Genomic DNA, 20,416 nt, shown 5'->3' on the forward strand with positions numbered 1-20,416 from the left:
ACCACATGGACCAGAGCATGCCAGGCACTCCTGTCTTCCACTGCCTCCCGCAGTTTGGTCAAACTCATGCTGGTAGCTTTGAGAATACTATCCAACCATCTCGTCCTCTGTCGTCCCCTTCTCCTTGTGATCTTTCCCAACATCAGGGTCTTTTCCAGGGAGTCTTCTCTTCTCATGAGGTGGCCAAAGTATTGGAGCCTCAGCTTCAGGATCTGTCCTTCCAGTGAGCACTCAGGGCTGATTTCCTTCAGAATGGAGAGGTTTGTTCTTCTTGCAGTCCATGGGACTCTCAAGAGTCTCCTCCAGCACCAGAATTCAAAAGCATCAATTCTTCAGCGATCAGCCTTCTTTATGGTCCAGCTGTCTCTTCCATACATCACTACTGGGAAAACCATAGCTTTAACTATACGGACCTTTGTTTGCAAGGTGATGTCTCTGCTTTTTAAGATGCTGTCTAGGTTTGTCATTGCTTTTCTCCCAAGAAGCAGGTGTCTTTTAATTTTGTGGCTGCTGTCACCATCTGCGGTGATCATGGAGCCCAAGAAAGTAGGAGTGGCAAACTCACAGGCCAGCCCTCCAACTTCTTCCACGTCTCTCTAGAAAGCATGGGTCTGAGTGGTTTAGTCTCTGCCCCTCTGCTTTATCCTGATTTAGCTCTTGAGCACTAAATCGGAGCAAGCATCAATCTGGAGAAAACCTGATCGACGGTCGTTCCGATTCAGCAGATTTCCCAGAGGGAAAGTAGCAGGGCATGTGGAGTGGGGATGTGCCCATTGTCAGAAAGGGAGGCTCTGGAACAGGAAGGAGCACCCCTTCCTATCTGCAACCCGATCTCTAAGTCCTTCTAAGAAGGGTATTGCATCAGAGGAAGTAGTGATGCTTTTCGAAGGTAAGGAGAGGTGCTCAGTTTTCAAACAGTGTTCCTCCCCATTGCAACCAATGAGTCTGTGCCTAATACAGTGGTACCTCAGGTGAAGAATTTAATTCATTCCGGAGGTCCGTTCTTAACCTGAAACTGTTCTTAACCTGAAGCACCACTTTAGCTAATGGGGCCTCCTGCTGCCGCCGCGCCACAGAGCCCAATTTCTGTTCTTATCCTGAAGCAAAGTTCTTAACCTGAAGCACTATTTCTGGGTTAGCGGAGTCTGTAACCTGAAGCGTATGTAACCCGAGGTACAGTGGTACCTCACAAGGCGAAATTAATTCGTTCCGCGAGTCTTTTCGTCTTGCGAGGTTTTTCGTCTTGCAAAGCACGGTCAGTCGCAACTGCACCTCTTCAAGCGGTTTTAAGAAAAAGGAAACAAACTCGCAAGACGTTTTCGTCTTGCGAAGCAAGCCCTTAGGGAAATTTGTCTTGTGAAGCAACTAAAAAAACGAAAAATTCTTTCGTCGAGTTTTTCGTCTTCCGAGGCATTCGTCTTGCGAGGTACCACTGTACCACTGTATATTGTTACAAAAGTTGGGTGCCTCCCCCGTCTCTGCTGAGCAGTCGCAAAAGCCCATGGTGTTCCTTTGGAGAATTTACATCTTCTTTGGAGATTTTACATCTTCTACACCTATTTACATCTTCTTCACCTATTTACACCTTCAGGCTGCATGCAGGGAGTCCAGATCTTACAGCATGGTCATTTCAAGAAGGGCTTGTCGCCCACACCAGTGCAGCCCTGGAGTTCAAGGCATCTTTCCCAGCCAGCCTTCAGCCAGCCTGCCCAAGATGGCCCCTAGTCTTTTATCCTCCTCCTCCTTCCCTGAACACCTTGCTAAAATCTATGGTGTGATGCCCTCGGAGGGGGTGGTCAACTCACAATGTGGCCCCGAAGCCAGAAAACATTAGCCCCCCGCTGCTTTCGAGAAAAGGACAGTTGGTGTGTATAAAGGCCAGGCTGATCAAAATCTAAGAAGTCATTTGGGTTAAATAAATTTGTTTCTCACTTTGAAGTGTCAGCAAGAGTCTGCGGGACTGTAAAAACCACCACCAACTCTTGTGTTTTTTTATAGATGAATCTGTATCTGCAGAATGTAGTCCGGCTGCTCAAAGGAGCTTCATATTCTCCATAGATCCTTTCAAGGAAGCAGCCAAGGAAGTTGCAGATGTTCTAGCATTGATTCTGAGGCCATTCAGCCACATCCTTGTTAATCCTTCTTCACTGGTGAGTTGTAATCCTAGGCCCTTCCACCGAGTCTGCAGTGCTCGGTTTGCCCTGGTGCACAAAAGCTTTCATGAGAAGAAGAGGCTCTGTGTTTTCTGTCTCTTTGCTACAGAAGTGTCAAGCTGAGGTCACAAAGTATGAACTGGCTTCTTTGAGTGTGTATAGACAGCCTTGGAACAAGATATCTGCCTCACTGATGTTTCTCTATACCAGGCCAAGACCGATGAAAATGCCCCATATGCCGGGTGCAAAATGCCCTGCCTTAGGAAGAAGAAGAAGAAGAGTTTGGACTTGATATCCCGCTTTATCACTACCTGAAGGAGTCTCAAAGCGGCTAACATTCTCCTTCCCCTTCCTTCCCCACAACAAACACTCTGTGAGGTGAGTGGGGCTGAGAGACTTCAGAGAAGTGTGACTAGCCCAAGGTCACCCAGCAGCTGCATGTGGAGGAGCAGGGAAGCGAACCTGGTTCACCAGATTACAAGTCTACTGCTCTTAACCACTACACCACACTGGCTCTCCTCTCGAAGGAAGCTTCACGGTTTCTTTATTGAGGACTTTGACCTTCCTGAGATGGAAGTTTTTAATGTTTGATGTTTTATAGTGTTTTTAATATTCTGTTGGGAGTTGCCCAGAGTGGCTGGGAAAACTCAGTCAGATGAGTGGAGTATAAACAAACAAACAAACAAACAAACAAACAAACAAACAAACAAACTTATTATTATTATTATTATTATTATTACCTATGCAGACTGGCAGCAGTGTGGGCATCTGCTACAGACCACCACATTTGGGCAATGCCTTCCTAAATCAGATTGCCAGATTCTTAAATGGGAGATTATCTGGTTATTGCTGTTGACTTTCCACACTATCTCTGCGCACATCCTGTTATGTTCTGTCCACATCTGTGGACTGAGCATAATGGGATGTAGCCGGGGCTCAACTTTCCAGCTCCCTTCCACCACCATGTGCAAGGTAGATTAGAGAGACTGCTATGCTTAAAGGCCAGACATGCATAGTATCATCTTAAGCAAAATAAGTGTTTTGATCCAAGATAGTCTCTTTTTGTCAGACACTGGCAAGCAACAGTTTGCTTGGACATGAGCCTACGATGCTTCAGTCAGGCTGCAGTCCTAAATACGCTAGTGAGTAAGCTTATTTTGGAGTAAACATGCGTAAGGTTCCACTGTTAGAAGAGTAGCATTGCTGGAGCAGGGAAAAAGGGTTCAGGACTTGATTTAACTCTGCAGCTGGCTGGCTGGGTAGCAGTTTAAGAATCAGAAAACTGTGAGTCAGAACCAATGAGCTCTTGCCTTAATCCACGGTTTCCTGTCGAACATGGATTCCCAAATGAGCAACGGTGATGTGAGAGCAGTAGATTCAACGGCAATGTAATCAGTCCTTCTCTGCCATTGAAAAGCCAAGATTATCCACTTTGCTGTGGCTAATCCCTCTGATCTCCTGTGGCTCCGTCGCACCATGTGGGGGTCTGGGTAGTGCAAGGAGGTCCCTCTGGGAATAGCCCTGTGGCAGAAGAGCATTTTGCACCTGCTTGACTCGGCAAGTGAAGACAAAGCGCTTGGCCTTTTATAGCTTAAAACAACAACAACAATTGCACTGCCCTCTTCTCGCATCTCAGCTGCAGGCTAAGCCCACCTGGTTGTGGCGTCCGCAGTTAGAGGGGAACATCTCCTTCAAGAGGAAGAATCAAAGGGGATCAAATTTAATTGCCTCCAGTTAAGATCGTTTTGACAACGTGCACATGGCACATCCAAGAGACATTAAAGTGGGAAGACAGTATTCCCTTTGCGACCGGCCAGGTTGTAAATCATTTAAATAAAGAGCTTCTGGTGGCATTTATGGCTGTACTGGAGGCATCCGTTGTGTGTGTGGAATATGCCAGTACAAACACATCCTGCAGATCCAGATCTCTTGGGAAAGCTAAAAGTACGGCCATTTTGCAGGCATATGTTGCGAAGGAGAAGAGGGGTAAGCAGGACTGAAAAATGCCCCTGATGGCTTTTGAGATACTGACACACCCCTCCTCTGGAGAGCTCATCAATCTGGTCAGTTTGAGAAGTCTCCTGAGACCCAGAGTGTGCTCACTTTTCCACCTTGGAGCAATAGTTTTTGTCCAGTCCACCTCCTCCTTCCCTCGTGCATACCACAATGCTCCAAAGTGTGTTCTCCTTCATGGAGAGCAAATGTTATGGTGGGGGCTAGCAAGACACCCGCTGTTGCTGGATGGGAAAGAGTTTGGCCACCATTAGCAGAGGGCTGGCTGTTGCTGGGGAGTATTATATGTTGCCATTTTTTGATTTACAACCCTAGACTTTAAGTGCCCTGCGCACAGTGTTGAGCTTCCTCTTTTCATAGAATCATAGAATCATAGAGTTGGAAGAGACCACAAGGGCCATCGAGTCCAACCCCCTGCCAAGCAGGAAACACCATTAGAGCACTCCTGACATATGGTTGTCAAGCCTCTGCTTCAAGACCTCCAAAGAAGAAGACTCCACCACACTCCTTGGCAGCAAATTCCACTGTCGAACAGCTCTTACTGTCAGGAAGTTCTTCCTAATGTTTAGGTGGAATCTTCTTTCTTGTAGTTTGGATCCATTGCTCCGTGTCCGCTTCTCTGGAGCAGCAGAAAACAACCATTCTCCCTCCTCTATGTGACATCCTTTTATATATTTGAACATGGCTATCATATCACCCGTTAACCTCCTCTTCTCCAGGCTAAACATGCCCAGCTCCCTTAGCCGTTCCTCATAAGGCATCGTTTCCAGGCCTTTGACCATTTTGGTTGCTCTCCTCTGGACACGTTCCAGTTTGTCAGTGTCCTTCTTGAACTGTGGTGCCCAGAACTGGACACAGTACTCCAGGTGAGGTCTGACCAGAGCAGAATACAGTGGCACTATTTCTTCCCTTGATCTAGATGCTATACTCCTATTGATGCAGCCCAGAATTGCATTGGCTTTTTTAGCTGCCGCGTCACACTGTTGGCTCATGTCAAGTTTGTGGTCAACCAAGACTCCTAGATCCTTTTCACATGTACTGCTCTCAAGCCAGGTGTCACCCATTTTGTATTTGTGCCTTTGCGCTGGGTGCATCGGATCACCCGCCCTCCCTCCCTATTTTAGGCTGTTCGCTTGACCTTGCTATGCCTGTCATGGGGTCGTCTGCTTTGGGGCAGGGGCCTGGTAGGAATTTTGTCATTTGGCTGACTGGCTGGTGCTATTTGGTTTTTGCCTACTGCGTAGCAAATCGTCACAACTTGTAAGGTTGCGGTTAGGCATTGATTTGGGAACTGGTTGGTGGAGGGGTATGGATTTGGCTGTGCCTGCCCCTCCAAAATGCTGCTGCTGCAAGGGTTTTCCGTTAAAGGAACCCAGGGGCTCCCCATGCTTTTGTCCGAACCCCCTGTCAAGGGGCTAGGGCCACGCAAGAGCCCCTGGGAGCATTGGGGGAGAGGTGAGGCATGGTTCCCAGTCCTCTCTCTCCCCCCGGTTGTCGTACCCTTTTCTGACTTTGCAACCACTCACATTGCTTGTAATTTAATAAAGGTGTGGCCAAAATTATGCCAAAAACCTTAAACAAAAATAGTCACTTGTGTTTTATTGGGGGGTGTCTTGGGGACCTCGACACGCAACTGGTGTGAAACTGGTTTGAGAAATAGTATTAGAAGTCACCCCAGAACTGGCCCAACGAAACATCTTCCAAGATAATAATGCCCACTCAAATCATAAAGAGCTCATAACCCACCTACTCTCAGCAGCCAGAAACATCATAGCCAGACACTGGAGAGATCTGTCAGGAGTAAGCATGGACCAATGGTATCAAATAGTATGGGAAACAGCTTTTATTAGAAAAACTAACCAATAAACTGAAACCGACACAGCGACAAATAGAAGAAGACGCCTTCACCCCAGTATGGTTCCTCTTTATCACATTCACAGCCCAACAAGACAACAACTAGAATCTTCCGACAGTATATGAATCAATCTGGCTAACCTGATTCAAACACACACACACACACACCCCACTCACACACAAAAACAAATCTCACTACAGCCAACCAAAGACAACCAACCACATCCTGGGCCACCCCCAACCTTTCTCACCACCGAGTAAATACAATGAGCGAATAGTAAGAGAATCCATACAAGTAACACTGACACAAAACCCCACACATACACTAAGTAGAAGAACAGAAGTATAACCACCCCACCCCACCCCACTCCCCCTTCCCCTCTTTTCTTCCTAACCTAACACAGCATGTAACACTAATGTCTCACAACAAATGAAACTGATCTGTAGAAAACACAATTTGAACAAAGAGACAACGCACATATTTTTTGAAATAAGAAATCTTCAATAAAAACATACTTTTTAAAAAAAGAAATAACACATCAAACAGTATTTTTGTGGTGTTTTTTTTAAAGGTACAGGGTACAGTGGTACCTCGGGTTACATATGCTTCAGGTTACATATGCTTCAGGTTACACATTCCGCTAACCCAGAAATAGTGATTCAGGTTAAGAACTTTGCTTCAGGATAAGAACAGAAATTGGGCTGCAGCGGCGCGGCGGCAGCAGGAGGCCCCATTACCTTAAGTGGTGCTTCAGTTTAAGAACAGTTTCAGGTTAAGAAATGAATTAAGTACTTAACCCGAGGTACCACTGTACATGTCAATTTTGGAGAATGTTGCCTGAGCACAGATTAGAAACACAGCACTGGAAACACAATTAATATAGACAGTAAATGGGAATGTAAAAACAAGGGGTGGACTCTGAAAAACAAGGGGTGGACTCTGGGAGCTTGAGAATGGTGCTATCAGAGCAGGGGACCGTTGCTATTTTTTTTAGAGAAACAAACAAATGACAGGTTGAACTTCTCACAACTGATTTCCACACTTGCCCTATTTCCCATATGTTTTAGAAGAAAATTTAGGGTGCCTGCAGTGCTGCCTGAAGAATACATGGAGAAAAGGCTGGTGATAAGCACTGTGGAAAAGGACTCAGCCTTTCTTCTGGTTCCATGCCCTGAGTTTGTATGAACTCTTCCTCAGAGACAATGAGAAGGAGACTAGAACCTGCAATTCTGAGTGAAGCTGCAAGACTTACCAACTCTGGCTGCCTCGGAAGCGGCTGTTTCCTTGAGAATTGGCACTGGCCCATTCAGTTGTTATCGGGAACCTAGACTGACGTGCTGCCCAACCATTTCATCCCAGCCTTTCCCATATTGTCTTTCCAACTATTTCAGCACCTAGTAGTGGTAGCCTCATCTGGCTGTGAATGCAGACCCTCCTAGTGCCCCTGTTTTCCAGGGACAGTCCCGGATTTACAGAATAATAGAATAGGGTGGCGCTGTGGGTTAAACCACAGAGCCTAGGGCTTGCTGATCAGAAGGTCGGTGGTTTGAATCCCCGTGACATGGTGAGTTCCCATTGCTCGGTCCCTGCTCCTGCCAACCTAGCAGTTCTAAAGCACAAAGTGCAAGTAGATAAATAGGTACCACTCTGGTGGGAAGGTAAACGGCGTTTCTGTGCGCTGCTCTGGTTAGCCAGAAACGGCTTAGTCATGCTGGCCACAGGACCCGGAAGCTGTATGCTGGCTCCCTCGGCCAATAAAGCAAGATGAGCGCCGCAACCCCAGAGTCGTTCGCGACTGGACCTAATGGTCAGGGGTCCCTTTACCTTTACCTTTTAATTTTCATATTGGAGGATATGTGAGTGCTGTGAGTGTTTCTCTCCCGCCCTGTCTGGATTGGCAAATGGCTATGGAAAGACGTGGGTGGAGGGAAAAACAGTCAGTGAGCCTTCGGGTAACGTTGGAAAATATCAGGTCAATGTTTTAACATCCTGATTTAAAAGAGAAATTAGAAGAGGAAGGAGAAGAGAAATTGGCCATGCTTGGTTATGACAAATCCTTGCTAGGATCCTTTGGTAAAATTATTACTTTGACTTCATTCCAAGAATTAAGAGGTGCTTTTGATCATGTAGTTTCACTGCAGTTTGCACCAAAGATGGTTTAAATTCAAGGGGGGAAATGTAGAGGTTCTGCTGGGAGTTTGTCTGGTCCTGGCGACTTACTGCCTTTTAGAGATTTGTAATTGTTGCCCTGAGTTCAGGCACTGTGGCTTGAGCCTCTAGCGTTTCCAGATCAGTCTGTGCAAATTTAGGAATATTTGGTTTTTGTAAGAATCTTGTAATATCCTGTTTAACTAGGTTTTCTGATCCATGCAGCTGTTCATAATAAGATTTTAATTGTTCAGAAATCTCCTTAGTAGTCATTGCCAATTCGTTATTATACATAATAGGAGGAATCTTTTCCCCCCTTTCTCCCCCCCCCCTTTTGTTCTTTTGCTAACAACCTGGCAAATATTTTACCTCCACTTCTTCTTTTTGGCATTGGCAGTAGAACCCCCAATCTTAGCAGCAAGGGAAACCTTTAAAATTCATGGGGTGCAATTAGATTCATTAAATTAAAAAATATGACTATATGCAGCTGACGTTCTGTTAGTACTGATTCATCTTTAGTCCTTTTGGAAGGGACTGTTCAACTATTGTCCAATTATGGGGCCCTATTGCATTACAAGATTACTTGTAAAACAATCCAGAAGGGATTAACACTAACCTTCAGACAGAAACTAAGGAAAAGCTTGCAGAGATAACAAATTTATTTTTATTCATTTTTTACATTCATATACCACCATTATCTTCCAAGGATCTCATGGTTTTCCTTTTCCCCATTTCGTCTTCACACAACAACCCTGTGAGGGGGGTTAGGCTAAGAGATGGACGTGAAATTCATTAAATTAACTGTGGAAGCTGGTTAACAGCTGATCTAGCAGAGATAGAAATAACCACGAAAGCTTTAAAAGCCAGTAACAATTACTGTATTTTTCGCTCTATAAGGCGCACCAGACCATAAGACGCACATAGTTTTTGGAGAAGGAAAACAAGAAAAAAAAAATTCTGAATCCCAGAAGTCAGAACAGCAAGAGGGATCGCTGTGCAGTGAAAGCAGCAATCCCTCTTGCTGTTCTGGCTTCTGGGATAGCTGCGCAGCCTGCATTCGCTCCATAAGACGCACACACATTTCCCCTTACTTTTTAGGAGGGAAAGAGTCTTATAGAGCAAAAAATATGGTATATTTAACACCATATAATAATTCAAGTAAGATTTACTTCCCAGTACAGAGCAATTGCTGGAAGTGTAAAGAAGAACAGGGAGGTTTTTGCACATATTTTGGAAATGCCATATTTTGGAAATGCCGTATAATTCAAACCTTCTGGATGAAAAAATCAACATTTAATTAGGAAAACGACTGGTTATTTACTACTGCAAAATTGCTGGACTACCTAAAGGACTTGATTCTTGCTGCTGACTTGGAAATGGTTATTAATCCTCTTACTATTGCTAGGATTTATATAGTGGCTAACAGGAAAAAGAGGGCAGCTCCATTTTTAGCTCCATTTTTTATCAGATTGGAACAGAAAATGGAACATAGCTATGTTATCTAAATTAAGATATTATAGAATAACGAGTAAAGAACAAAAGTCAAATAAATTTCTTTTTTAAAGATGGGCTTTATGTGCGATGTCCTGGGGTGATAAATTTTGGGATAATATCCAGCTGTGTATCTATTTTACTCTAAAAAAAGGAAGGGGGGGAGAGAGATGCATCAGTAGAACTACCTGGGCAAGCCAGCAAAATGACCAAAGAGGCTGGAATTGTGGGTTGGCCATAGATGACACAGGAGAGGAGAAAATTTCAACACCCGGTCCTGCCACACAGCAGCTGGTCTCTGTTAAAAGCACCTTCTCTGTGCGAACCAGGAAGTGACCTCTCCAGACAATGGAACAACTCTTCTTTTCTCATCTCTGCGGCTGCGATTTCCTGGGTGACGTGGATGCTGTTAGGCAGTTGAATGTGCATGCATAGTCTGCCAGTTCCCTTCCCTTCTACTTATTGTATTTTTCGCTCTGTAGGACGCACCGGACCATAGGAGGGGGAGAACAGGGAAAAAAATTAATTCTCCCCCTCTCTGCTCAGCGCCCCTTCAGCGAAGCGGCAGGAGAAATGGAGCCCCTTCCATTTCTCCTCCCGCTTGGCTGAAGGGGCGCTGCGCAGCTCTCCCTCTCTGCTGAAGCCAGGAGAGTCTTGCTCTCCCAGCTTCAGCGAAAGGAACCCGAAGCCTTCAGAGTGCAATGCGAGTTCCCGCTGTGCTCCAAAGCCTTCAGCTATCCCTGAAGCCTGGAGAGCAAGAGGGGTCAGTGCGCACCGATCCCTCTCGCTCTCCAGACTTCAGCGAAAGCAACGCGAAGCCTCTGGAGCGTGGAGGGAGCTCTCCCTCTGCGCTTTGGAGGCTTTGCGTTGCTATCGCTGACGTCAAGGAGCCTGCATTCGCTCCATAGGACGCACACACATTTCCCCTTAATTTTTAGAGGGGAAAAAGTGCAACCTATAGAGCGAAAAATACGGTAATTTTTCTGCATGGCACCGGGCACTGGCAACCCACGCTATGCCACTGGGTCTCGGTGGTGCTCACAGGGATATGGTGCTTTGCCAGTGACACTTATCAGTAGCTTAGTGCTGCCCGCAAACACTGAGTGGAGCTGTGTCTTTACAGCTGCTGTCATGGAGGTGGGTGTGTTTGAGTCAAAATGGCCTGCTGGGCCAAAATAGGCCTTCACACTAGAGGGACCATGCCTATAGACCCTCATCTGGAATAATTGAAGTACAGGTGTGCTCTCGGTCAGCATGAACAAACAGATAACCATTTCCAGTGACTTTCCCCCACTTATGGCACAGCCTCCAGTGGCTAACTCTCTAAAGTCTAAGCGCCACTTGGTACCACTGTAAAAGCTGTTTAGAAGCTTGTCTCCAGATTAAGTAAGGTAGATATCATGGGACGTGGGTGGCGCTGTGGGTTAAAGCACAGAGCCTAGGGCTTGCCGATCAGAAGGTTGACGATTCAAATCCCCACGGCGGGGTGAGCTCCCTGCTCCTGCCAACCTAGCAGTTCAAAAGCACGTCAAAGTAGATAAATAGGTATCACTCCGGCAGGAAGGTAAACGGCGTTTCCGTGCGCTGCTCTGGTTCGCCAGAAGCGGCTTAGTCATGCTGGCCACATGAAGCTGTTCACCGGCTCCCTCGGCCAATAAAGCGAGATCAGCGCCGCAACCCCAGAGTCGGTCATGACTGGACCTAATGGTCAGGGGTCCCTTTAATTCATTGCATTCTTATTCCTTTCCGCGGATTCTTTGCCGTTTTGCTTTTGTTACCTGCCCCGATCCCTCAAGATGGGGTCGCCCTGTAAATCTAAATAAATAAACCTATGGAGAACTGTTTGTAAGCTTTTGAGCTGCTTGAAGCCTGGGGCAGATTTAAATGGTCATGAACTGTTTTAACACCATGTTCTCTCTCTGGTAACGAGAGAGATGTTCATAGTGCCAGTGGCAATAAATTTCCAGCAGAGGGCAGGCATGTCTCCTATTTACGCCTATTGATCAGTCTACAGACCCGTCCTAAAATTAAGAGGGTAAAACAGAACTAGGCACGAGATGCTTAGTATGTGTGCTCAATACCTTTATCAAACAGCTTTGGGCTCTGTTATTTAACTGGTGGGAAAATGAGAGAATGGTGCAGTCTTCTTCAGAATGAGGCGTGTCTAACTGCAGGGCAGAAATGAAATTTGCAGGACACTCAGAAACCAGGAGTTGACTCTGCGTAGAACAGAGCTTTCTTGAATGAAGGCGTGCAGAGAGAATACATAGCTTCTCCACACACACCTAAAGGTTCAAAATCGGGTGGCGGGAGGAGTCATTCGCCAAATAGCAGACCCTCCAAGTGTCCCTATTTTCCAGGGACAGTCCTGGATTTAAAGAAGCCGTCCTGGTTCCTGATTTGATCCCGGAATGCCCCGCTTTTCCTTAGGATGTCCTTATTTTCATCAGAGAAATGTTGGAGGGTATGGAGGTATGTGACCCCCCCGAGCCAAGGGGATAAGGAACCTCTAGAAGTTATCTGAAGTCAGCCCTGTTTAGGAATTTTTAAAAAGGTTTAATTTTAAAAAATGTTTTTCTAATGTACAGTGGAAACTCAGTTTTCGAACATAATCTGTTCCGGAAGACCGTTTGAGTTCCCGAAATGTTCAAAAACTGAGCCGCAAAGGGCGGTCTGCAAATTTAATAGAGAAAATGGAGAAAAATAACATATACACTCAGCAGAAGCCGTTCGACTTCTGAGGCGCGTTCAGAAACAGAAGCATTTACTTCCTGGTTTATGGTGTTCCGAAATGTTTGTCAACGGAGTTGTTCGAAAACTGAAGTACCACAGTATTTTAGAAGCTGCCCAGAGTGGCTGGGGCAACCCAGTCAGATGGGTAGGGTATAAATATTATCATTATCATTATTATTGAATAGGTAAAGGTAAAGGACCACTGAAAGTTAAGTCCAGTCGCAGACGACTCTGGGGTTGCACGCTCATCTCACTCTATAGGCCGAGGGAGCCAGCGTTTGTCCACAGACAGCTTCCAGGTCATGTGGCCAGCATGACTAAGCCACTTCTGGCGAACCAGAGCAGCGCATGGAAACACCGTTTACTTTCCTGCTGGAGTGGTACCTATTTATCTACTTGCACTTTGACGTGCTTTCGAACTGCTAGGTTGGCAGGAGCTGAGACCGAGCAATGGGAGCTCACCCCGTTGCGGGGATTCGAACCGCTGACCTTCTGATCAGCAAGCCCTAGCCTCTGTGGTTTATTATTGAATAGAGTGTCCCTATTTTCATTGGAGAAATGTTGGAGGGTATGAGATAGGGAAATGGAAGGAGCAAGACAGGAAATGAGCGATGGCACAGTGGATTGTTTTACCAATACAGGCGCTATCTATCACTCTGCATTGGAGAAGGAACACATTAGATTTTACTCAGATGCTTACAAAGAAGGGCATGGTTCAGCCCTCGTAGGACTGTGTCCCTGCAGAGTGTTTGCAAACAGAAATTCAAATCTGGAACATTGAAATAGGGAGCTGGGTAAATGTCTGACTGGGGGAGGTTAAAGTATCCTTCCCCTCTGCCTTGCCTCTGCTCAAAATAACAGCATCTCAAAGTTGCTTAAAAAATAAAATTAAATTCTGGGGCTGTGTTACACACACTGTGTGTAATCTATACTTGTCCCTTAATTTCACGATTTCAGTCTTAGGTATGCGTGGACAGGATTTCAGCTTTATAGCCTGCTCCTAAGTATGTTTACCCAGGAATAAGTTCCATTAAAGTCAGTGGGATTTATTCCCAAGTAAATTTGCAATTAACAGCCTTATCCTGTTTCTGCCTGGAACAAGGAGAGAATCCTTCTGAGTGCGAGAGAGTGGCTTGCAAGGATGACTCTTGCTTTTTTTGCATTTTGTTTTCATGAACCAAGAAGAGCCCGCATTGGAGGACGACAAAGGAAGTGCTCGAAACTGTGAGCTGCAATTTGAGAGCTGCTGTAGCAACGCGTTGCTTGCAGCCAGATAACCCATCTGTTAGGAGCTCGTACATTTTCCTTGCCATAACCTCTGTGTTTATCCAGTATTATTGTTTAAACAAAAAAGTTTCGGGATTTGTTGTTCAGACTCCGAAAGTCAGGATAGACATGATGTGCAAAGGCATGTAACGAAACCCTGGACAGATGCTTCCATCAGGGAAAAGCAGCTTTGGAACATGATTAGAACCAGAAAAGCCCTGGGGGGAGAGGAAACAGGGTGCTTAACCCTTCTCCCTCCCCTCTAACTCCCCTTCTCCTTAGCTACTTTCACACACACCTGGAGTGCACATCCAATGATGTGTTTATTCTTGCAGACACACAGACAAAGGTGCCCTGGGAAAGTGGTGGGCAGGGAGGAAAGGTTAAGCACCTCTCTTCTCCCCTCGCCTCCCGTCCTCCCAGCCCCAGCTTCCATGACCAGAATTTCTCTCTCTTATGCGACAGCAACCTAGACAGCATCTTAAAAAGCAGAGACATCACCTTGCTGACAAAAGTCCGTATAGTTAAAGCTATGGTTTTCCCAGTAGGGATGTATGGAAATGAGAGCTGGACCAAAAAGAAGGCTGATCGCCAAAGAATTGATGCTTTTGAATTTTGGTGCTGGAGGAGACTCTTGAAAGTCCCATGGACTGCAAGAAGATCAAACCTCTCCATTCTGAAGTAAATCAGCCCTGAGTGCTCACTGGAAGGACAGGTCGTGAAGCTGAGGCTCCAAGACTTTGGCTACCTCATGAGAAGAGAAGACTCCCTGGAAAAGACCTTGATGTTGGGAAAGATGGAGGGCACAAGGAGAAGGGGACAACAGAGGACGAGATGGTTGGACAGTGTTCTCGAAGCTACCAACATGAGTCTGACCAAACTGTGGGAGGCAGTGGAAGACAGGAGTGCCTGGCGTGCTCTGGTCCATGGGGTCATGAAGAGTCGGACATGACTAAATGACCAAACAACAACATGCAACAACAGCCGCATGGGTGCTACTAGCCCAGAGATGGAAGGAAGAAACTTATCCCGACCAGAGAAGAACGGCAAGCCAAGTTGATAGACTCTGCCGAAATGGAAAAATTAACTGGGAAGCTCAGAAATCAAGATGACAAGAACTTTAATAAGGAATGAGGAAAGTTTATAATTCATTTACGAAACCACTGTAAGCAGGTTAAAACATTAGCAGGATTTTAACCACATCTGTAAAGTAATGGAAAGTATGGATAATTTAGAAGAATAATTTTTTTGGGATAAATATGCAGTTGTAAATAATATCATCAGGACCCATGGAAGGGATGGGGAGAAGTCAGGAGATTCAGAGTAATCTTGATATTTGGATTTGGATTTTTTTTTGTCCTATGTTTATAATTCTTAAAATCAAATTAAAAAATTGTACAAGAATTTCTTCCTCTTACAGTTGCTTTCCCCTCATTTTGATTTTACAGTGGTACCTTGGGTTAAGTACTTAATTTGTTCTGGAGGTCCATTCTTAACCTGAAACTGTTCTTAACTTGAAGCACCACTTTAGCTAATGGGGCCTCCTGCTGCTGCCGCGCCACCGGAGCACGATTTCTGTTCTCATCCTGAAGCAAAGTTCTTAACCTGAAGGTCTATTTCTGGGTTAGCGGAGTCTGTAACCTGAAGCGTTTCATTTTATTTGTTTTTTATCTTATATTTTGGAAATGTACATCCAGGTTTTTTTCCTTAAAAATGACTAAGCCGCTTCTGGTGAACCAGAGCAGCGCATGGAAATGCTGTTTACCTTCCTGCCAGAGCGGTACCAATTTATCTACTTGCACTTTGTGCTTTCGAAGTGCTAGGTTGGCAGGAGCAGGGACCGAACAACGGGAGCTCACCCCGTTGCGGGGATTCGAACCGCCAACCTTCTGATCGGCAAGTCCTAGGCTCTGTGGTTGAACCCCACAGAACATTTCAAATTATGATATGAACATCAACAATTTTGTACTGAAAAGATCAGCCTCAAGAGGCTACCGAGGCTGGATTAAATTTCCCAGCGAGCAAAATTCAACTTCTGAAATCGCCATACATTATTTTATTTTTTGAAGGGTTCTCACTAACATCTCCTGTCGCTCTAGTTAACCATCTATAAACAGCTCTTCATGTGACCCCTGCTTGATCTCCTCCTCTGCTTCCCAAGGAACCCCTAGAGGGAGATTCTGTGCTTTGAGCATCCAGGCAGGCAAGGAAACTGGTTGCATTTTATGGAAAAGCAGCAAAATGTTTAGAACGGCATCTGAAAACTCAGGGAGTCTGTGATGCTGGCTAATAGAGCAATTTCATGTTACTGCTCGCCTCTTTACGGAGAAACGCATACTACTAAGCTTATTACAGTTTATGAAGGCAATCTGGCCCCATTAAGGCGGGCGGGCGGGGGGGGGGCAGAAAAAACAAAGGAATGGCTCCAATAAGCTCAAACGAGAGCCATTCTGCATCTGTATGTCTGCTAGCTAAGTCGTACGTAAACCTTTCAAGGCTTGGACTTTCTGAATGCAAAGGCTCAAAATGAGGGTTTCTCAAACTTGGCTGCTTTTTTTGGACTACAATTCCCATCGTCCCTGACCACTGGGAATCCTGCTAGCTAGAGATGATGGGAGCTGTAGTCCCCCAAAAAAGCAGGAGACCCGAGTTTGGAAAACACTGATCTAGATACAAGCCTATCGACCTCAGACGGGGATGAGGAAGCCTTAGCTTGTGGTGTGGCCCTCAAGACCATTCCACTTGGCACATGAGGACTCTCCTTCTCAGCCCCGCCCCTTCCTCCACAACTGCAGTGCTGGCTGTGGAGAGCAGTGGCGTAGCGTGGGTTGTCAGCACCCGGGGCAAGGCAAGTAATTTGCGCCCCCTAACCCGTGGATTTGCGCCCCCTTTCCCTAACCCCCAGATGTTGTGCCCGGTGCGGCCGGCCCCCCCTGCACCCCCCACGCTACGCCACTGGTGGAGAGAGTTGGAAAGTCAGCAAATTGTAGACGCAGTGCCCCGGATTCAATTTGAGATCCTAGCATGGGTAGAAGGGTTTTAACTCTCGGGCCCTCACAGTGGTCCCCATCTAGACTGGGCCCCAGCGGCTGCAATTTGCATTGCCAAAAGGAAAAAGCTGTCCCTTAACACAAACAGATCCCATTTTGAGGGGAGAGGGGTGATACCTTATCACAGGCTTCCTCAACCTCGGCCCTCCAGATGTTTTTGGCCTACAACTCCCATGATCTCTAGTTAGCAGGACCAGTGGTCAGGGAAGATGGGAACTGTAGTCTCAAAACATCTGGAGGGCAGAGGTTGAGGAAGCCTGCCTTATCATATACCATGGTACCTTGGTTCTCAAACGCCTTGGTACTCAAATAACTTGGAACCCAAACAAGGCAAACCTGGAAGTAAGTGTTCCAGTGTGTGAACTTTTTTTGGAAGCCAAACATGCTCCATTTTGAGTGTTCAAGCTTCCGATTTGAGTGCCACACTTCCATTTTGAGTGTTACTCTGAGGTCTGTCTGTTTTTGCTATTTATTTTTCTTTTTTGTGGCTCTTTTTTCTTTCCTTTTGTGACTGTGTGGAACCCAGTTCAGCTACTGCTTGATTGTGTGACTGCAGTACATTGTTTATTGCTTTCATTTTAAGGATCAGTGGTCTCGTTAGATAGTAAAATTCGTGTTAAATTGCTGTTTTAGGGGTTGTTTTTAAAAGTCTGGAACGGATTAATCTGTTTTGCATTACTTTCTATGGGAAAGCATGCCTTGGTTTTGGAACGCTTTGGTTTTGGAACGGACTTCTGGAACGGATTAAGTTTGAGAACCAAGGTACCACTGTACACTGACCTTCAGGACAACACTGTTGTCATAGAAATGGTCTTGCATTGAACGCCCTATTTCATCTCAACTATACCATGGGCAAAATCAGGGGAGCATAATAACACTTCGCAACCATTTTCTTTCCCAAAGAGTGGTAGCATCAGTGCAATTGTCTAAAAGATCCAGCAATGCTGTGCGGTTTACATCCTGACTCCCAGCTGCGATTAGGTAGCTTATTTAATTACTTTCAGTTATAGAATCTTCACTGGACGTCTTCGGAAAATCTAGTTATTTCAGCTGCCAGAGGAATGTACATTTCAGTACTTAAAACAAACCTGAACCCACCGACCATATCCTTTTACGGTCCTGGCATTTTCGATAGGTGCCTTGAGAAAGAAAGTAAGTGGGGTATAAGTCAATTAATCAGAATCATTTTTTCTGGGAGGCTACTGGCTTGTCTAAAAAAGTTGTGGTAAAAAAATAGCCAGGAAGTTTTGCCAGACATAGGCTCATAGGGCGGTGTGTGTGTGATATTTACTCCCCACCCTCTCTCAAGAATGGTGCAGGGCAGGTGAGGTGAAAATCAGCAACAAACTCAGTGTGTGTGTGTGTGTGTGTGTGTGTGTTTCTGTGGGTGGGTGTCTAATGAGCTTCATAGCTGAATGGAGTTTTTAAAAATAGTTTAAAATAATTTATACTTTTCAAATTTATACATTTCATTAGTTTTACAATCCATTTATCATTTCAAAATTCGACTTCCTTCCCCCTCTTTCTGCAGTTCCTTAAATTTATTTTTTTATACCTTCTGCATATCCAAATTCATTTAACTTGCTACTATAAATATAGACTCTTATGAAACCGCAGGTTATTACACTAATCCTGCCAATGTTTTTATCTATTTACAATTTATCTGTAAATATTCAATAAACCATTTCCATTCTTTGATAAAAAGTTTGTTGTCTTGATTTCTTATTCTTCCAGAAAGTTTTGCCATTTCTGAATACTCCATAAGTTTTTGTATCCATTCTTCCTTTGCTGGAACTTCTGCTTCTTTCCACTTTGGGGCAAGCAACATTCTTGCTGCAGTAGTATTCTAGTAGTATTCAATTCATTATGTATGATTTCCCAGTAAGCTTTAACCTTACTACAAGACCACCACATATGATTAAAAGAGCCTGGCGCTGTGGGTTAAACCACACAGCCTAGGACTTGCTGATCAGGCGGTTCGAATCCCCGTGACGGGGTGAGCTCCTGTTGCTCAGTCCCTGCTCCTGCCAACCTACCAGTTTGAAAGCACGTCAAAGTGCAAGTAGATAAATAGGTACCACTCCAGCGGAAAGGTAAACGGCGTTTCCGTGTGCTGCTCTGGTTCGGCAGAAGCGGCTTAGTCATGCTGGCCACATAACCTGGAAGCTGTACGCAGGCTCCCTCGGCCAATAAAGCGAGATGAACGCTGCAACCCCAGAGTCTTCCGCGACTGGACCTAATGGTCAGGGGTCCCTTTACCTTTACCTTTTTACACCCAAGCCTATGTCTATCACTATCCAAAGGTCCTTTGGCAAATGCCCATCAAATGTTCAATTAAAGACATGATGCAGCTGACTTGGGGTGGAAACCCCTTTCCTGCCATAGATGAATCAGCTCAAAACTGCATGAGAAAAGGAAGCCAGTCAGCCCCAGGTGGCATGACTCATGGTCAGGGATAATGGGAATTGGACTCCATCAATATTTGGAGGGTCACAGATTCCCTGACCGTTCCCTAAAGAAGTTGAAGAAGAGCAGCACAGTCCTCCAGGGACCTTTAGCTGGTCCTTTGTCATCCTTAGGGATGGGGGTGGTGCCGTGGGTTAAACCACAGAGCCCAGGGCTTGCCGATCAGAAGGTCGGTGGTTCGAATCCCCGTGACGGGGTGAGCTCCCGTTGCTCGGTCCCTGCTCCTGCCAACCTAGCTGTTCGAAAGCACGTCAAAGTGCAAGTAGATAAATAGGTACCGCTCTGGCGGGAAGGTAAACGGCGTTTCTGTGCGCTGCTCTGGTTCGCCAGAAGCGGCTTAGTCATGCTGGCCACATGACCCGGAAGCTGTACGCCAGCTCCCTCGGCCAATAAAGCGAGATGAGCTCCGCAACCCCAGAGTCGGTCACGACTGGACCTAATGGTCAGGGGTTCCTTTACCTTGTCACCCTTAGGTCCCCTGATGTTGTTGGACTACAACTCCCATCATCCCTAGCTAGCAGGAGCAGTGGTCAGCGATGATGGGAGTTGTAGCCCGACGACATCTGGGGACCACATCTTGGGACAACGGCTGTGTCACTAGCAGCTCATAGGTGGCCTCAAATCACATTTTCACTTATGGCCTGTTGAGGGGAACAGATCAACTCATTTGCAGCTGCGGGAAGGTGCTTGTGAGATAGCTCAGTCGGTAGAGCATATGACGCCCTAATCTGAGGGATGTGAGTTCGAGTCCCACATTTGGTGAAAGATTCCCGCTTTGCAGGGGGTTGGACTAGATGACCCTCGTGGTCCCTTCCAACTCTACAATCCTGTGATTTGGGGGTGGGGTGGGGGTGGGAGTTTGGTATGGAGTGCTTGATTCCAGAAATAGAAATCAAGAGGTCTTCTCTTCGGCCTTTGGACCGCTCTCCCTTTGGGTCCCTGTCCTCCCCAAATCCCCGAAGATGCCCGGAGGCTCAGATGATGGGCTGCAAGAATCCCAAGTGCGTCGCACTCTGCGCTGATAGACGGCGGGCACCGCGACCGACCACCGGGCGCTACACCTACCACCACCAGAAATGAGGGTGGGGGCGATCCACAGCTCTGCGCAACAACCCGGCAGCGGCACTTACAACAGCACATCTCCGCTCACTTAGCCCTGCGTTGGTGGCAGATGCGAAGGAGATACAGGAATCTTGCTCAGCACCCATGTTGAGAATCGGCCCTGGTTGCAGAAGTAATCC

General features: G+C 46.1%; 1 long non-coding RNA gene across 2 annotated transcripts in view; it reads right to left on the reverse strand.

Annotated features, from left to right (window-relative positions):
- Positions 1-20,416, reverse strand: part of LOC310844394 — a 290,664-nt gene that overhangs the window by 47,013 nt on the left and 223,235 nt on the right. The window lies entirely within an intron of this gene.

The sequence above is a fragment of the Podarcis gaigeae genome, assembly GCF_964106915.1.
Source record: "Podarcis gaigeae genome assembly, chromosome: 5".
In the NCBI taxonomy this organism is placed as follows: domain Eukaryota; kingdom Metazoa; phylum Chordata; class Lepidosauria; order Squamata; family Lacertidae; genus Podarcis; species Podarcis gaigeae.